Here is a 15,538-nt window from a genome sequence, read left to right on the forward strand (position 1 = left end):
TATATATATATATATATATATATATATATATATATATATATATATATATATATATATATATGAGATGTTCCTGGTAGCATAGGCCAAGATCTTAAGCGAGTATTATGGTTACAAAACCATCCCTTGAATTGGAGTCAATAACCATGACCTCATCTCTGAAAAAATCAGCCCTTCATTTTATAAATCATGTATGATAGTAATCATAAACTTTCCCAACAATAATATTTTATACAGCCTCATGTGTGTCATCAGAAGATAGTTTTGCTATCTTGTTTAAGAAAGCCATAATTAGAAAGAATTAAAACAGTTTAAATTTATGATTTGAAGAGTTACAGAAGAACTAGACTTAGAGGTTAAATAGTAATTGATCATAAAAATTCATTTGCTTATACTTGGGAATTTGCCACTAGACTTAGATGATTTTTGTATACTGATGTACTAAATGATAACAACAATATTCATTCTATCTAGATGTTTTACTGAAAACATCTTTTTTGAAGTTAGAAGACTTTGATGATTTTGTATTTTTATGTACCAAAGATAATTTTTATGTCTGATCTATTTCACTGTTTCACTGTATACAGATTTTCAGAGGTGTAACAACTGATTCTCTATGTATAAAAACCATTTATTGAGAGCTGTAAAATACACACAGATTCAAACTGCCTCTGTGTTTGTTTCTGTTTGTCAACACTGAATCCTTACCCACCTAACCTCAAGAACCCACATCCCAGGGAACCTCATACCCATCTGGGTTGGTCCATGGCACAGGTAAAATCACTGAAGGGAGCTAAGATGTAATTGATTTACAAAGGTATTAAAAAGAAATGTAAGAATTTAGTGCCTACTCACAAATCCTGACACTATTAATGATGACATGTTATGCTTATAGACAGAAGCCTAGCATGGCTGTCCTATGAGAGACTCTGCCAGCAGCTGACTGAGCCTGATATATATACTCACAGCAAACTACTAGACTGAGGTTGAGGACCCCTATAGAAGAGTTAGGGGAAGGATCAAAGGAGTGGATGGTGTTTTCTAACGCATAAGAAGAACAATTTCATCAGCTAAACCAGACCATCAGAGCTCCCAGAGTCTAAGCCTCCAACAAAGGTACATACATGAACTTGTAACCAGACCCCAGCACATATGATGAAGCAGATGAATGTCTTCTCTTACCCAGTGTGAAAGAATACTTCTAATGCTGGAGATATTTTATGCCCTACATATGGCAGATGTTAGGGTGTGATGTGGGGTAGAAGACACGGTGGAGCATGCTCCAAGAATCAAAGCTGAGAAGGGCTGGAATGATGGACTCTGGAATGGGGAGATTGTGAAGGGGGAACATTTGAAATATAAATAAAAAAATAAAAATTTTAAAAGAATAGTAACATTATATTGTCCTTGGCATAATTCCCCGTTGTTAATCTTCTTTATATCCCAAAAAAAAGAATTAGATACGGGTGTGTCGAGATTTTCATTGTTGAGGGTTTTTGGTTATATATATAAAATTTAATTCAATCATTAACTACATGTTTGCATAAAATAGGAAACAAATAATACAAATATGAAATAATAATTTAGGGATAATTCTTACATAACATCCACATATAATAATAACATGCATGGTAGTTAAATAATGGAAATTTCAAACCATGCAATAAATTCAATACTTTCCATTCATATACAACTCTGTAAAGCTTTCTGAATTTATTTTCTTTTTGTAAATCTATAACAAGGAGAGCATTGGTAAGGTTGTGCAATAAGTAAATCATATGTTGTTCACTTCCCTATCTAATTTCTCTCTCTTTCTTTTCTATAGTTACAGCAGCATACATTTTCTATCACCAAATTTTTATCAATGAGACATTCTTTGAGACATGCAAACACCTGATTTTATATTTATTACTAATGTATTGCATGCATGGCTGCTTGTGATTGTAGAGTTGTCTGTGATGTATGTCAGTTGAAGGTTAGGTTTTTTTTAATGTTAAACTCTTTCCCTATCAGATTTTTCCATAATAAGAAAAAAATGGGACAGAATAAAATTGCAGATGGAAGGGGAGAACATTAGATATTATGTAATATACAAGTTTGAAAAGATTTTGGTCATTGCCATCAACAATTCAGACAAAACAGTTTAACTACATAAATTTCCATGTTATAGAAATGATTAGCGTGAACAGAATGAGAATGAAGTGACAGTGGTCTGACATTGGCAGATTAATTTTTAAAGAATGTCTAGTAAACGTGGTGGATGATTTCTTTCCCTTGAAGTTGGAAATAATAATTTCATACAATGGAGTTTCAATTGATTTTCTAATACTCTCACTGCTTGCCTGATCTCATAGAAAAAATGGATAGACAGGAAGAGACAAAAACTATAAAAATTAATATTTGCCAAAGAGCAATGACAATTTGTCCATGGCTAAATAGTACAGATTGGAAAAGCTTAATTTCTGAGACACTGGTAAGCACTGGAATAATTACAAATAAGACCGCCAGTGTTATTTTCTTTGTTCTAAGAAGAACTCATGCAACAAATATGATCATGATGTATGAAAATCCTACAACTCAAAGAGGTGATAGTGTCAGTAGGACAGGTAAGACTCTCCCTGACTTTGAAAATATCACAGCTCTAAGGAAGAACTTATCCTGGCATTTGAGAGCCAAAGTTTACTAGAATGTCACAGCACATATCAAAACACGCACAGGAGATATATTGGGAAGAAAAAGATCCAAAAGCATGGCTGCCCCTCTTGAGGCTAGAACCATGAGACAACTGAGAAGAAAATGAGGATTATATAAGGGTTTTGCAGGGCAGTGTTTTCTGTAGATTTTGAGAATGGAGATTAGTGGATTTACAAGTCAAAGTTTAGTATTCTTCCACTGTCATTCTGTGTAGAGTTAGGGTAGGAAGAGTGATCTGTGGGTGGAAAATAGTGATTGGTGGTCATTAGGGACAGAGGTTGGAAACCTGTGTGCCCACACAGTTAACAAATTGTCTCTTTTGTATATTATTAATAAACAATAAAGGGAGGAAATGGGTTTGATTGCTATCCTTCTACTTTCTGCTAAATTCTTCTCCTCTGAATCCTCTTGTGTCAAGCCCTCACATTTACTGGGAGGGAAAGACCAGCATATTAGCTTCCTGTGGTCAGCCCAGAGGAAGCAAGAACTGACTAGAATAGAATATTTCTTTCATATTAAGCTCTTTAGAGACAGAGATTTCTAGAAATAATCAGCATTTGGAGTTCAGAGATTGTTCTTTTACCCACTAGGGCAGCAAGCTGGAATAATCTGTTAGTGCAGTTAGAGTGCTCTCGATATGCAAACTCGTAAATATGGTGCGTCATAGACAAGGCCTGGCCAGTAGAGTGCCTCGAGGAACTTAGAGCTATAGCAGTGTTTAAAAATGTTCACCCTTAGTGAAGGAAAGAAGCAGAAAAATCCTTGTTTCCCTTCAGAAATTAATATTGAAATTGAATCATGTACACTGAAAATGATGCAGTATTGCAAGATTCACAAAAAANCCCTGCCATATTTTAAGCAGAATTAATGGTTTCAGACAAACACACACATTTCTTCCACAGGAGAAAGGATTTAGGAAACTCACAACTGTAATCCTGTCAATCAAACAAACTATTTCTACTTCCTATTTTCTCTGACTCCTGTAGATTTTAGGAACAGTCTTCTTTTCCTTGAGCAACTCATAGATAAGCTTTGATTATACCCAGAACAGGTTGAGACATGGGTTATACCCAGAGTCTCACTGGTAAAAAAAATCTCACTACAGAAAATTTTATTGTCTCATATTGCATTTAATTCGAAGAGATTTTGTACCCCCAAATGAATGGTATATAAACCAATTATTAAAGAGTTCTCAAATAGTAAGAGAAAGCAAAAATTAGTGATCCAGGTCTGAACTGCTGATTTATCTATTTCTCGCTCACCCTGAGAATTTAAAAGACCACAAATATATTTGCGTGTGTGTGTGTGTGTGTGTGTGTGTGTGTCAGTGGAGCAAAAACTGTCATTAGTGCCTGATTGCTGACCATGTATCCAGAATCTGAAAATGAGTAGATTCAGAATATCTGTAGGAATACATTGATTTCCATCTACAGTTTTCTGATTGTGATTCTGGGTACCCAAACTAAACTTGCTTTTGATTACTCTTATAGGACTGTGTCTTTTTCACGAGTTTGATGATTGTAATAATGAATTATAAAGTATATAAGATATTTATCTCTGTTATCATGTCCTGCATTAAGCTTCTTGGACACTAAAAATAAATGGTGGGTCCAGTTCTTTTGCAAGAAATATATCCAATTAAATCACAATTTCCCTGAGAGATATAATGATAAAAAATTAATGTAAGATATTTATTTTTAGAAAGGGATACACACACACACACACACACACACACATATATATATATATATGCATGTATACATTTTTATCAATTCTATCTGTGTGAAAAAAAACATGTTGCACTCATGTGCATCCTTGTGAAAACTTATGATATTATGTATTAGTAACAATCTATCTTGATAAAATAGTTGATGCAATATCATTATTTGAATAGTTTTGTTTGAAAAGATATATCAAGTTCCATATCCTTGAATATCTATCCCTACCACACTAGTACTAATATTCCATCTAACTTCATATACTATCTCACTTTTTTATCATTATGAAATTAATTTTTTATTAAATATTTTCTTTATGTACATTTCAAATGCTTTCCTGAAAGTGCCCTATACCCTCACCTCGCCCTGTTCCCCTACCCACTAACTCCTACTTCTTCGCCCTGGCATTCCCCTGTACTGGGGCATATAAAGTTTACAAGACCTAGGGGCCGTTCTTCCCGATGATGGCTAACTAGGCCATCTTCTGCCACATATGCAGCTAGAGACACAAACTCTGGGGGTGCTGGTTAGTTCATATTGCTGTTCTACTTATAGGTTTGCAGACCCCTTCAGCTCCTTGGGTACTTTCTCTAGCTCCTCCATTGGGGGCCCTGTGTTCCATCCAATAGATGACTGTGAGCATTCACTTCTGTATTTGCCATGCACTGGCATAGCCTCACATGAGACAGATATATCAGGGTCCTTTTAGCAAAATCTTGTTAGCAGATACAATAGTGTCTGGGTTTGGTGGCTGATTATGGGAAGATTACCCAGGTCGGGTAGTCTCTGGATGGACCATCCTTCGTCTTAGCTGCAAACTTTGTCTCTGTAACTCCTCCCACGGGTATTTTGTTTCCCATTCTAAGGAGGAATGAAGTATCCACACATTGGTCTTATTTCTTCTTGATTTTTTTTTTTTTTTTGGTTTTTCGAGACAGGGTTTTTCTGTATAGTCCTGGCTGACCTGGAACTCACTCTGTAGACCAGACTGGCCTCGAACTCAGAAATCCGCCTGCCTCTGTCTCCCAAGAGCTGGGATTAAAGGCATGTGCAAATTGTATCTTAGGTATTTTAAATTTCTGGGCTAATATCCACTTATCAGTGAGTGCATATCAAGTAACTTCTTTTGTGATTGGGTTAGCTCACTAAGGATGTTATCATCCAGATATATTCATTATCCCAAGCATTTCATAAATTGATTGTTTTTAATAGCAGAGTAGTACTTCATTGTACAAATGTACCATATTTTCTGTATCCATTCCTTTGTTGAGGGAAGACCCAGATATGAATCCACACACCTATGGCCACTTGATCTTTGACAAGGGAACTAAAACCTTCCAGTGGAAAAAAGACAGAATTTTCAACAAATGGTGCTGGCACAAATGGTGGTTATCATGTAGAATGAGAATTGATCCATTCTTATCTCCATTTACAAAACTCAAGTCTAAGTGGATCAAAGAACTCCACACAAAACCAGAGACACTGAAATTTATAGAGGAGAAAGTGGGGAAAACCCTCAAAGATATTGGCACAGGAAAAAAAAAAACTTCCTAAACAGAACAGCAATGGCTTGTGCTGTAAGATCAAGAATTGACAAATGGGACCTCATAAAATTGCAAAGCTACTGTAAGGCAAAATACACTGTCAATAAGACAAAAAGGCCACCAACAGATTGGGAAAGGATTTTTACCAATCCTAAATCTGATAGGGCACTAATATCCAATATATACAAAGAGCTCAAGAATCTGGACTCCAGACATTCAAATAAACCCATTATAAAATAGGGTACAGAGATAAACAAGGAATACTCAACTGAGGAATACCAAAATGCTGAGAAGTACCTGAAAAAAATGTTCAACATCCTTAATCATCAGGGAACAGCAAATCAAAATATCCTTGAGATTTCACCTCACACAAGTCAGAAAGGCTAAGATCAAAAATTCAGGTGACAGATGATGTTGGCGAGGATGTGGAGAAAGAGGAACACTCCTCCATTGCTGGTGGGATTGCAAGCTTTTACAACCTCTCTGAAAGTCAGCCTGATGGTTCCCCAGAAAATTGGACATTGTTATACTGGAATATCCCGCAATACCTCTCCTGGGTATATACCCAGAATATGTTCCAACTGGTAATAAGGACACATGCTCCATTATGTTCATAGCAACCTTATTTATAATAGCCAGAAGCTGGAAAGAACTATCTCACTTTTTAATAACAATCATTTATATAAGGAATTTGTGAGTACAAGGATATGAATCCATTTATATCCACAAACTTTGGAATACTATGGCCTCACTTGGATGTATTCATCAATCTTTGCTCCCGCAATGGATATAGAAAACCCAGAGGTTGTACCAGCAAACATAGGAACAGGAGTGGTTCAAAACAAACAGAAATATATAGTAGTAAGAAGTGAAAGTAGACACAAAGCACCATCCTTAACCAAGACGATTTTTGTAATTGATCCTGATGTGTAGAAGTGCTAAATTCATTTTAATCCATCAGAATGCTACTGGTTATACGAAACACATTCCACGGAAGGCCACAAAGACTGAAATACTGAAAACATCCATTTTGTTTCATTGTTCTTTTGAGGGTATTTGGTTAATCTTAATTTTGCACTTTTTTGCCTTGCTGGGTAATTAATTCGGTAATTTTTTGTTGTTTTCTTTTTATTGTTGGGATGGTGACATAGACACAGAGAAAATTACCTTGTACATAACCAAGAGTGGATGAAATTTTATTGGCAGAGAGTATGTACAAGTTTCATAAAGCATACTCTGACAGAGGTTAGAGATTAGAAAATAGTAACTGATTGGGAATAGGGGTGGAATCTAGTGGGGAATGGGAAAAGAAAGGAGCATGTGGAAAACAAAATAGGGATAAACATCTAGGGTGAGGAGACAGTATTTTGGAAAGAAATAGAGTAGGAAAAAAATAACCTGGCATCTGAGGAGTACTGTTGACGTACAGTGAAAACGTTATAAATTAGTGATATCTCTATCTATCTATCTATCTATCTATCTATCTATCTATCTATCTATCTATCTATCTAAATATGTGTGTGTGTGTATGTGTGTGTTTGTGTGTGTGTGTGTGTGTATGTGTGTGTGTGTTTATTTGTGTTTTATGTGTGTGTGTGTTTATCTAAAAGAAATAATCACATAATGTGTCTCAAATGGCCATTACTTGTCACTCTACAAAACTCCCAGAACTGGAATTGTTTTATATTTAATTGAGTTATTGGCAACAAGGTCTGTTTTAAGTAGAACAGAAAATTTCAAACAACCCAAATTGTTGCCAAACTATTGGGTCCTCCTCCCAAAATTACAGAAAATTTCTATTGTAGATGAAAGTGCTTAGAAACTTTAATAAAATGAACATGTGAAGTCCGTGCCCACATTGTCCTTAAGTTGCCACATTTCAGGGTTTTTCATATTATACTAGATCCTTCCCACACATACTATAACTTCCAAATAAGGGATTTTATTGGCTGTTTGAGTATACAGTGAAGTCGGTCTCTGATTACTATGTATTGAATTGGGTTCAGGACTTTCTGTGGAATTTCCTTGCCCAAATATTTTTATCATATTCATAGTACTTATTTTTAAATTAATCTCTCATTGGTCATTTGCATCAATGACCTATGTTCCTGAATGAAAACCACACAGCCTTTATATTTAATTTGACACTAGCAGCAAAATAGCTGAGCAACTGCCTAACTTATTTGCTGTTAGAATATACCTCCCACATATAACTCTGGGTTACTAGTTATTAATTTCTTTGATCTTTTTTATTGTTCTTGATTCAATTGAGCAGTACTCTAGGCCATGTTCTCCAGGCTCCTTCACATGGTGGCTCTGCTTTTTCTCACCTGCACTCTCCTCAGACACTACATCTCTCTGTCCTTCCTTTTCATCATGTTTCCAAACATGGGTAACTTAAATCCTGCAGCTTTCTCACCTTATCAACTCTTAGTTTCTGTGATGTTTATTTACTAATCTGTATTAACAGGGGGCTTAACAGGGGGCATGTTGCCAGAAACTACTTATAGATTTCTTCATGCAAACAAGTTTTGTGGACTCAATTAATATTAAAATACACCTACATTGAGGGAAGTACATCCAGGCAACTATTTATTAGTCTATTCATACTATAGATAGTTTTTGTTTTATTTTATTTAAGTTAATGTCCTTATATTTTAAAACATGAATGAGTGGATTGATAAATAAAACATATATATATATATATATATATATATATATATATATATATATATATATGAGAAAAGGTGGGCACTAGAGTAAACATAAACAACAGAACTCTTACATATATCCACTTAGAGATATCAAATTTATTTTTCCATAAAAAGTGAAAAAAGGTTCATCCAGTAGGACAGGCCTCAGTTTCGACAGTAGTTCTTCAAAAAATAATTGGACTCCACACATTTCTGACTTTTTCAGTATACATTTACATGGCTACAATTTGGTGATTTTTTTCCCTTTTAGTTTTGTTTCTTATTGTTGTTTTGGTATTTAAATTGTTTTGAATGTGTTTACAGTTTCCTGACTTGTAGGAATTGTTTGCATTTAGATTTTTGAATCTTTTTGCCAAAGAACTTAAAGTAGTGTGAAAATAGGAGAAGATCTTTGAGGAGTGGTATGATGTAATTGAATATTTGATTAAAATATTGATTTAAATAATGAAAAATAAAATTTTGCAAAATATATTTCATTGTTAAAATATCTTTTGTAACTTAAAAATATAGATAGTATTAAAACATGATTAGATGTAAAATGATTTAAGCAAACCTGTAGTATATGAGAAAATATAAATTTTTGATTAAATTGTACACAAGAAAACAAAAGAGAAATTCAGTAATGAACAGTTGTTACAATACCACTAGCTAACTGTGGTGAGCTGCATCTGTAGTGATCTTCTCATGAAGCTGAGAGGAAGCATGGGTTCAGTAATTAATGTAATGTCTCAAATGACATCACAGTGAGACTCTGTATCAGACATACATAATATGAATTAAAACTACCTCTATGGTAAATGTAACATATGCATACTTTAAACTACAAATAAAAGTATATGTAGATAACTATTCCATAATCAAACTTAAAGTAAATGCTGAGAGCATTTGTAAAGAATGGTGTAGTTTCAAGAAATGTTCAACATCCTTAGACACTAGGGAACTGCAAATCAAAAGGACCCTGAAATTCAATCATATTCCTGCAAAGTGCCCAAGATCAAAAAATTGATGTGATAGCCTATACTGGTAAAGATATAGAGTAAGGAGAACATTCATCCATTATTAGTGAGAGTGCAAACTTTTACAATAACTTTGGAAATCAATTTTAAATCCCTCAGGTAATTGGGACTATTTCTATCCAAGACCCTGCTACACCACTCCTGAGCATATACACAAAAGTTGCCACAATATACCACAGGAACACTTGTCACCTACTTGTCACCTTTTCATAGTAGCAAGAAACTGGATATAACCTCGTTGTCCTTCAACAGTAGAATGGATAAAGAAAAATAATGCCACTTTGAATGTTCTGACTAATGGATTAGAATCTTAGTATTATGATTAATCTCTAAATTCAAAAACTATTTAGATACTATGACTATATTTCTCCAAAGCTCAGGTAATTTATACTTGGTTTTGTGGCCAAACAATTTAAAATTCATAAGAAAATACATGATAGTCAATTTTGAAAGAACAACCTGAAATCACAATTGAATTAAGATCTTGATATACACATTATTTATTTGAAATAATTATGAATATGATATTCTCTATTCTTATATGTTTAGATATATTCTTCAATGGAATAAAATTTACTCCTTAAAAACCTGCAATTAAGCCAAGGTTAGTGGTCTGTGTCTTTTAAATTCAAGCACAAAGAGGGTTAATATTGTGTCAGTCTCTGTGAGATTAAAGACAGCTTAATCTACATATATGAGTACTATGTCCTTGTCAACATAGTAGGACTTTTCCAAAAAAAATCTAATTACATATCATGTATGTGAAAATACTTGTGCAGGTACATACTTGTTCATTCCTGTGTAGATGTGAGATGTGAACACAGGTATGTAGTAGAAAGAGGTTGAGATTGCATAACTTTCCATTCAATTTCCTCCATATATTTTGAGACAGAGTATATCATTAATCTTAGATAATCATTATCTGAGATCAATAAACTTAAGAGAGTAGCTAGCCCAAGATGGGATTACAGATAGACAATTTCATGTCAATTTTTTGCTTAGTTAGGAAGATTCAAAGAACCCAAACTCAAGTCTTTATGTGCAAATGTATGCATACTATAGAATGAGTCAACTCTAATGTTTTGAGCTCTTATATAATTTAAAATATAAAAATTACTAAAAAAATAAGACAAGCACAGATCTTATACAGTTATGAACTCTGTATAGATAATAGTATATATACATTTTATATATATATATATATATATATATATATATATATATATATATATATATGAAGAAAGTAAGTAGTACTCTAGTTATATGAAATGCAAACATATGTCATACCTACATGAGTAAGTCTTTGAGTACACATTTCTCCAAAGGAGATTTTCTATCTATCTATCTATCTATCTATCTATCTATCTATCTATCTATCTATCTAATCTATGTATTATATATCTATAATCTATATACCTCTCTCTCTCTCTCTCTCTCTCTCTCTAGCAATTTAATTTACTATATAAGCTGAATATGGTATTTGCATGCCATTGAAGCCTTTCTGATATCTTTTAATTATTTTATTACAATTTCATGTTTAAATATTATTATATTTACCAACATATCTACCACATCAAACTCTTTGCATAAATATAGATGCAATCACTCATTATTTCTTCTCCTCCTCCTGGTGTTCCTGATCCTTCTGTTCCTCCTGTTCTTCTTGCTCTTCGTGCTCCTCCTGTTATTTCTCCTCCTACGTTGCAGCTGCTGCTGCAGTTGCTGGCACTGCTGGCACTGCTGCTGCTGCTGCTGCTCCTGTTGCTGCTCCTGTTGTTGCAGGTGCTTCATCCTCCTCTGTAATTGAAATGTGAAATATAGTTAATAGGAATATCAGATTTTAAAAACTCAAATATTCAACCATGCAACCATCACTTATTTCTCTTCTCAGGATTCCAGATGGAGATCTGTGAGCTTTCCTAGAAAATTAGAAGATTGTGTATCATCTCCTTTTAGGACAATATATTAGTTTATAGGTTTAACCCCATAGTCTGATCACTAGAAAACAATATATGTTTTTTTTATAAAATATAAAAATAATTTCAAGAAAATCAAAACTCAAAATGTAATATATGCAATAATTAATTTTCACTTAAAAAGGAAATACTTTGCCACAGTATACACATGCAAAAATGATAAGTGGTTACCTGACAGGAGTTATAGGAAGTTTTCCTTAAATCCAAATCTGATTCATCATGATAAAATTTAGTTAAAAGTTATTCTCTGTCTATATATCTGTCTGTCTTTTTCTCTCAAACTCCCCCTCCCTCTCCCCACCCTCTCACTCTGTTTCTTATATCTTGTCAGGCTTTCCATGATTATGAAAATGTTGTGAAGATAAACTGAACAACAGTGAGATCTATCTATCTATCTATCTATCTATCTATCTATCTATCTATCTATCTAATTTAAATGGGAGTTAGCATGTATTCAAAGTGGGTATAGGCATTAGTCCCATTGTCTACTCCCTGACATACTGTGAGTACTGATGGATACTGTTCTTCCTCATGGAGGGGTGTGATAAAAGAAGTAAAAAAATAATTTATCTTTTTCTAGGGAGCCTTCATGAGGCAGCATATGAGTAACCTGAATAGTAAAGTGGAAATCTTGAAGGATGATCAAAAGGGAAAGCCCGAGAATAGTCTTGTTTATGCTCTTTCTTCTTTCATTCTTACTGTTAAACATATTCATATTAATGCTTATAAAATATAAAGTGGTTGGTATTCATAAAGTCATCAATATAATTATAGTGATAGTATAGTGTCCTCCTGTTAAATGTTTTAAGAGTACTAATCACTGAATAGGAATGATATCAATTATATTCTTTTAATAATATTTTTAAATATTTTATTATATTTGCTTTCCACATGATCCAACACTCTGAACAAGTGTTCCCTTTATCTCTGACACTCCATGATTATTAAAATATGGTGAAAATATCCTGAATACCAGTGTCTCAAGGACCAAAGATTCATCTATGTAAAGAAAAGGACACTATTTAAAACACAGTAAGTCATTATTACATCTTTTAATACAAAGAAGTGTCTCAGAAGTGACTTATATATCCATAAGTAAAATCTTTAAAGTATTGTGAAATCTGGGCATTTTTTTTTCTTTAAGAACCAGCAATAAATACAAAGATCAAGACTAAAAAGAATTTAATGTGCAGAATAAATTAAGAGAATGGTTTTAGCCCTTCCTAATGTTTTGGAAGGTTAGTATAGATAGTCATGTTGAAGTGACCAACAACCATGAACATATTTTGTCACTGCTTTATAAATACTTTTAATTATGATTTAAATATCTAATGAGCATTATATCTGATATGGAAATCCCTAAAGAAGTTGAAAACCAAAGTCTCAGAAATGTGTATCTCAGAAAATGGTGACTTTTGAGAGCTGTTATTTTGAGGTTCTTCAAGAGGTTTTTTTCTTAAAACAGCCTAAGGTCTTTCATTTGGTCCAGTTAGAGTCACAATTTATTCTGTTCAGTTTTTCACTCAGTATTAGCCAAAGATCTATTCTTCATGTTTGGAATAGTTAGGGTTGGCAATAGCCCCCTATCTATGTAATATTCCAAGATCACGAGGTACTCAGTTACTTTAGAGATATTGTCCTTATTTTTCTCATGTCATAAAGACAGGTTGTAAAATTTTTTATGGGTGCTTCATTAATACAGTGTTTCTAAACTTTGTGTAGAACAAATAATGAGGCATACATCTAATTGCTTGGGGTAAAACTGTCTAATGACTGATTACAAACTTAATATTGGATAACTGTTTTAATCTGTGAGGAAAGGTCATTTTAGTTCTACAGTGTGATGTACCAATGATTTGATAAACATACTTTGCTTTAAAAAAAAGTTTAATAGATATTTTCTTCATTTCCATTTCACATGCTATCCTGAAAGTCCCCTATACCATCCCCCCTGCCCTGCTCCCCACCCAACCGCTCCCACTTCCTGGCCCTGACATTCCACTGTTCTGGGGTATATAATCTTCACAATTTGATGAATGCATTTTGATAACATTTTATGTACCTAGAATCATAGTGTTATGTTGCTCTAGATGGCTTGTGGAAAAAAAAAAAAGAAAAAAAAGGCAGAAAGGAAAGGAAAAATGAAAAAGGAAAGGAAAAAGAAAAAAAAGATGATGGTGTACCATAAAAACTAAACTTCACCTATGTCTCTCCTTCCCAGCTAGCTATTGGCTCTTGGAAAGTTTACCAATCATAAATAACTTGACAGCAGAACCACAGAGCACTTACAGGAAGATTTCTCCTCTCTGGGACAACCAGACTTGGGGGCCAAAAATTAGCATTAGAATACAAGCAGCCACCAAAGGCAGACACTATTGCATATGCCAGCAAGATCTTGCTGAAAGGACACTGATATAGTTATCTCTGTGAGGCTATGCCAATGCCTGGCAAATATAGAAGTGGATGCCCACAGTCATTATAGGATAGAACACAGAGACCCCAATGGAGGAGCTAGAGAAATGACCCAAGGAACTGAAGGGGTCTGCAACCCTATAGGTGAAACAACAATATGAACTAACCAGTACCCCCTGAGCTCGTGTCTCTAGCTGCATATATAGCAGAAGATGGTCTAGTCAGCCATCATTGGGAAGAGATGCCCCTGGTCTTGCAAACTTTATATGCCCCATACAGGGGAACACCAGGGCCAAGAAGTGGGAGTGGGTGGGCAGGGGAGCAGAGTGGGGGGAGGTTATAGGGGACATTCGGGATAGCATTTGAAATGTAAATGAAGAAAATATCTAATTTAAAAAATTACAAGCAGCACTATGCCAACCCACTACATCGTTCTAGATTTTTGTTTGTTTGTTTGTTTGTTTGCTTTTGTTTTGTTTTATTTTTTATCCATGTCTGTAGTTGTCCACCTATACATAAAAATAAACATTATATACCTTTACTTCTCCAATTTGACCTTTTCTAGTGGCATTTTTTAAAGCAGTTTAGCCTTGTTATCTCAGGTAGCTACCAAATGATAATTCTTCCCAAATATCGGACTCAGAGGGCTGAACATAACCATGCAAATTCTGTAACTACATAAAACATGGAAAAAGACTGCCTAACTGTGATTTACTATGTAGATATCCTCTGCCTTGTCAGCGTTACATTAGATATTCTACTAATTAGTATTCTACTAGTCAGGCTCACATTATTATTAACTAAAATTTGAGCAACAATTGTGTAAGCATTTTCCAATCAAATTAAACTCCCTCATTCAACTAGATTTCACTTGGCTGTCTCAATCCCTACCACAAGGATAGGATAAAGTCTCTTGGAAAACCAATCATTGCAATCGAAATTATCACAAAAATGTCCTGAGTGTGGTTATATAAAATTAATTTTCGTGGTGAAAGGAATAAATCATGTCTCATACTACATTTAATGGCAAACCAATTCAAAACTTCACCAAAATTTTGATCTGAGGAACAAATGAGACTCTTGGGTTTATTTACAAAACAAAGGAAATGGGGTAATTACTGGATCATTATAACTCCAACACCAAAGTTGCACAAGAACATATTTCCTTGAAAGAGAGCATGGCTTTTTATGGAAAATGTCTCCACTATAATTTCCTTAGAAATATATTCTACACCATTTGGAAATAATGGTATTTTAGGGAAGATTTGCATATAACAGTTGAGAGTATGAAGCTGGACTATCAGAAAACCATGTCATAACACTGAATACTCTTTTCTGTGGGCATAAAATAAGTCAATAATCCAAGCTTAGATATCTTTCCTCAGCTGACAGAGATAAACTCCCCAAGATATTATCATTTTGGCTTCCACTAAAGGCCAGTGTAAGACAATCATTTGCAGAAATCTC

Source organism: Mus pahari, chromosome 1 (genome assembly GCF_900095145.1).
Source record: "Mus pahari chromosome 1, PAHARI_EIJ_v1.1, whole genome shotgun sequence".
Classification (NCBI taxonomy): Eukaryota; Metazoa; Chordata; class Mammalia; order Rodentia; family Muridae; genus Mus; species Mus pahari.